The sequence below is a fragment of the Temnothorax longispinosus genome, chromosome 7, assembly GCF_030848805.1.
Source record: "Temnothorax longispinosus isolate EJ_2023e chromosome 7, Tlon_JGU_v1, whole genome shotgun sequence".
Classification (NCBI taxonomy): Eukaryota; Metazoa; Arthropoda; class Insecta; order Hymenoptera; family Formicidae; genus Temnothorax; species Temnothorax longispinosus.
The window spans coordinates 10,145,711-10,151,092 of NC_092364.1; positions in this window are offsets into that span (position 1 = coordinate 10,145,711).

Genomic DNA, 5,382 nt, shown 5'->3' on the forward strand with positions numbered 1-5,382 from the left:
ACAAACGAAATTCTAACGTTTTCCGTAAAAAAATTGATTTTTTGAAAGTCGGGTGCCAGGTTCACATAGGTAAGTAAAATAATATACTAGTAGGCCAGTAAAATTAGGTTTGAAAATGGCAAAACGGATTGACAAGCCAATTTTTTGATGGTGAGTAGAGGGTCATAGGAGATGCCCAAATTCACAAAGTTCAAACAAAATTTTCCTGTGCGTTGGCGGCCATCTTAAAAATAGGGGTGAATATGTAATCTCGGCTCCTATTGGTCGAATTTTTTTTAGTTTTGTAGGAAAAAAATATTTGCTACAACTTTTGTTTGAAAAAATTTTTAATAGCTATCAAGGAAAAAAAGTCACAACAAAAAAAGTGCTGTCAATTAGGGATTGAACATTTTTATTGACACTTATATCGCCCCTTGTTAGTTTGATAAAAAAAATGTTCAAATAAAACTTGTAGAGGACTCAATTCTCTACAATTTTCGTATATATTTTTTTGCGGTGACTCAAAAACCACCAGAGATAGAAAGCGCCTAAGTTGAGTGTGTCTAGTAAATGCTCTTTTTCGTGGGGAAAATTCGCGGTTTTATTGTGAATTGTCGTATATTATAAAACTCTTTTCCGCACCACCACTGAGGTAGAGTTTCAGGCGCATTTTTTTTACTTGGTATCTCCAGGATATAATCCACGGATCCGAGAAAGTGCCTTTCGTTCTATGTATTATGAAAACAATTTATGCAATTTTTTGTTTTTTTGTCGCTGGGTATGGCATATTTCTTTCATCAATATCATCGTCATTGATATCACGACTTTCTTCGGTGACGACTTCCTCACTTTCGGAATCGTTGAAATCAACCGGGGGAAATTTGAAGTCGTCGCAGTCGTCGTCTTCAAGTACTTGCTGCAACTGTACAATGTTTGTACATGATTCCTCGCTGCAATGTTCGCGTATTACCGAACATTTAAGCCCAGCTTTGCGACAACCACAGGCTGTTCCACATTTTTTTTTACATTTACACGATATTGATTTGAGTACCGCAGGAAGCGCTGGATCCTGGGTGGTCAAGATTGGTTCTAGTCCTAGTCGAGTTCGTTGCCAGCCCCATTCTTCTGGATCCTGGTAGATGTTAAGCCAGGTTCGCACTTGATGGTATGCGCGGAATGTATGCTGCCATGCAGCCGCTGCGGTAGGAGACAAGGAGGAAAGGTTGAATTTTGTTTTTGTCACTGATTTAACGAATTGCTTATATCGTAGGGAATTAAGCAACATTTCTTTGGTAACACCAAACAACATACAAAATATTTTTTCTCCTGCTGCTGTCAAGACGTCGATATCGAGTTTCGTTTTCTTAAACAAGTAAAGAACTTCTCGGAGTCCATCGTTTTTCTCGAGAATGTTGATTAATTTTGTTTTGTCAATGTTGTAAATTGCTGAAGTAGTATCACATCCTGTGAACGCGTGAAGAAGAAAGATGTGATCGATTACAGAAACATGTTTGAAACTTTTCGCCGAGTATAGGGTCTCCCGTGTTCTTCCTTTTCCGGATTTACGGAAAAATACGTTAGGAGTTTCCTGTCCTAGACCAGTGAGCAGAACGAGAAGGTCAATATCTTCACCAATAATTGTGACGGAGTCGTACAAAGATGAATTTTCTATTGCAGTTTTGACAATTAGTGTGTCCGCGTCCTCGAACGCTTGTTCAACGGTAACATTGGATAACTATAAATATTTCGTTAGCATGTTAATGAGGCGCGTTTTATTCTTTCTGTTAGTCAGAAATTTTTCTTGGGATACTGTAGGTACTGTATTTTTGTCAAAAATTATGTCCGAAGATTGTTGTTTCCTTGCTCGCCGAAGACGCTCCGACTCTTTGGTGCCTGCAAGCTGTGGATCTTCTGCATAACCATCGAAAACGACGACGATGTCTTTGGCAAAATGGTGACGTACGTAGGTAACATATTTTTTGCATGTTGTACCAAAGTTTGAATGGCTGTCCCAAATAACCCTGTGCAATAGGAAACCCCCGTCTATCACATCGAGTTGCTTCGTCCCGAATTGAGGGGTGTCTGACAGTGGCGCAAACGATGTGTAGAATGATGATTTCGTTCCTTTCTTCATTCCTTCCTCAGTAAACAAAGAAAGGGGGAACGGCGAGAGTTCGTAACTGAGAAAAATTTTAAGGTCTTCATCACTTTGCTTCGACAGAGAAATTCTTTGAAAAAGCAGCAAAGGATTAACAGCTACGACAACGGAATGGATTTTCAAGCTGTTCATTGCAGCCAAGGCCAGGACTTTATCCTTTCGTTTAAAGGACAACAAATCGTAGGTAGAACTGTTCATTTTCTTCGTCATTTCCATCCCAATTTCGAAGGCGCGATGGCAATTAATGATTTTAGATCCAACAACTCCTGTGCTAATGGACATAAGATTTGTAGTCTCTGGGAAAGGATCATGAGCGGCGAACCAGATTGAAAGTTTTTCGCATATCGCTATTATTGTGTGAAACTCGAGTTTGCCTTGAATCTATATGCTGTTCAGTTGTTCCTGTAATAATCCCAGCAAATTCTTCTATTTCTCGGCAAACATCCTGCATGTAAGTGGCTCCTGTGGTCCATTTCCTCTGCAAAATGTCGTTTATTCTACCGCCCTGAGTCAATCCACCTTTAACCTTAAACGAGCACATAAGCGTTTGCTCAATTGTCATGTCTGTCATGATCCCACACCAAAATTTGTCAGACCGTCGAATTGTAAAATAGCCACAGGCAGTAAATTTATAAAATTCATGTGCAGACATTTTTTTTCTCTAAACGTTCCATATCCTGCAGATACAGATGAGCGCTCCTTGCGTAGAGAAAGTGACCGCTAGCGTGAAAGAAAGGAATCATTTTTCGAATTGTGTTTAAATGAAGAGTCCAGTTGCCGGAACGCTCAGCCTTAATGAACTGTTTCATTAATGTAACTATCCGGAAGTATTGAATCCACAGCTTCGCGGTAGGGCTCTTTTGTTCCATTAGTGTCAGCTGTTTGTTGAATTCTGCACAAATGCGTTGGACATACGCGTTGTCAACGGCATCCAGGATTACACTTTGATCTATGTCGGTCAGTAACAAATCAATTTTATTCTGTTCCTTGTCTGTGAATTCAGCCACATTCATAATGATTTTTGACAAACACAAATGGACTAACATATGAGCACGAACTGCTCTGCTGTATGCGTGACCGTCTAATATTTTCTGAACGCTATTTTCTGCATAAATAGTTTTCAATGCAGCATCGAGTCCACTGCCGGCCATTATCGTACCTATCGCGCCAAGGTAGGACATCAGGAGATGGAATCCACCAAGTCTGACGATGACATTACCGAGCTCGGATTTATCAGCACAAGCAACAATGTCGCGCGCCTTCCAATATAACGGCTGGTCGAATGTTACAAAAATCGTTTCCTGACCATAAGAGCGACCTAAACGAGCGGCTTCGAGGAGCGACGTAAATATGGTGTCATATTCGGAAGGAATACCATTAATAACAGGGAGACAAATTATTTTTGATTTCTCATAAGAACGATTAGCAGTGACGTTTTCCATGAAATCGTTCCAACCGGGAACATTGTCAATGTGGGCCCATTTTCCGTACAACCATACCATGTCGATCGGCGTTGGTATAATAATGTCTTGTTCATTCCCACAAGCGCTCATCACATCGGCAACTTTCAGCGTTTGAAGACCTTGAGATTTTGCTGTCCCGTACGTAGCTATTGTAATTACTCCGGCATCTCCAATAGAAGCGTAATTCTTTTTACTGAAGGTACGTTGCATCGCAGTGTCAGGTTTAATGGCGTTGTACGGGGTTAAGCAATGAATTCCGCCGATTATATGAAAAGTGCCATATCCATCAAGGATATTGATATTAAAATCTGCGTTATCAAACACGAACTGAGAGAAGGCAGATGGCAAAGGTTCGCGCGGGGTACGTATGACACAAGCTGCTTCAAACACGCACGCTGTAAGAAGCTGAAAAACCCGACGATAAAATGTCGATCAAATTTCGAAAGGCAAATCTCTTGTACAAGAAGGCACCAACTGCAAGAAGTATTCGTGAAACAAAAGATCGAGGACGAATGGCAGATATAATTGAATGTGCGATTGATGTGCACTTTCTTTGCCACGTCTTCGAGTCCCGTTTCTTTTTATTAATTAGAATCATTTCTAAAAGAAGAACGCGAAGAGTTTCAGGAACAGCGTCATCAGCATTTTCCATCATTTCATCTAGAGGGAGATAATTTTTTGTATTATAAAACCGTAAACGTACATCTTTAACAATAATGGCAGCAGCTTCTCGAATTACGCGCAATTTTTTATCTTTTATATTTGGATTTTTATTTTTATACCAGTCTTCGGCGACTTATGACCAGTATTCCGAAAGCAAACGACAGACTCGCGCCGGTTTATTTCGAAAATCAATATGTCATCTCCGTATTTTTGTTTCAATCGCGCTTTAACCGTACGACAATCTGGATGATAATCTCCTTCGATTTGGCTCATCAAATCACTGATCGTAAATTGGCATTTGTATGAATTTTCCGCAAGAAAAGAGTAAATATACTCCATGGTTTTATCAATATTATTCGATATCTTATCTTTTTTTTCTTTGAACTGGATAGTTAAACGACGGCAGCAATTCGTGGTGATATCACGCTTTAACCACAGTCAGATCCGGAATCGGACGGATACGGTTCATTACGCCCCGGGCAAAATCATCGTTGCGATCATTCAAATGCTTGAAAATTGTATCTCGTATAAAATTACTTTTCGTTCTACAAATTATTCTTCGTCTGTCAACGGGCAATGATTTTTGCTGTTTTATAAATACCTCATCAATTACTTCGGCGCAGAAAAAACAACGTTTTTCAAAATCGAATGCCGGTAGATGAAATGCCGGTGGATGGTTCGAAGATTGCGATGACGACGGAGAAGATGGAGGTGATTTTAAGATCAAAACAGCACAGTTGCTCCGACGACGAATAGCCGCTGCAGCCATTCTCTCGTTGATGTATACTTTTCGACAGTGCACGTGCACTGTGATGTTGTTGACGTCCTCCAGCATGCGCGCATGTTCCTTGTCGCCCCTCTTAATAGCAAACGAATGTAAAGTTTGCACACCTCTTTTTTGAACGACAGTAATTTCGCCGTCGCTCAGCGTTTTCCCACAAATAAAACACTCGCTCATTTTCGTGAAATTTTACTCTGAAACGCTCGAAATACAATTCACGACTGATCGAAAATAATATACAATAACACACAATAACACACAATGACACACACAAACAACACACACACACACACACAATAACACACTGTACAGTTCGCGGAACAGAGTTTTATAATATA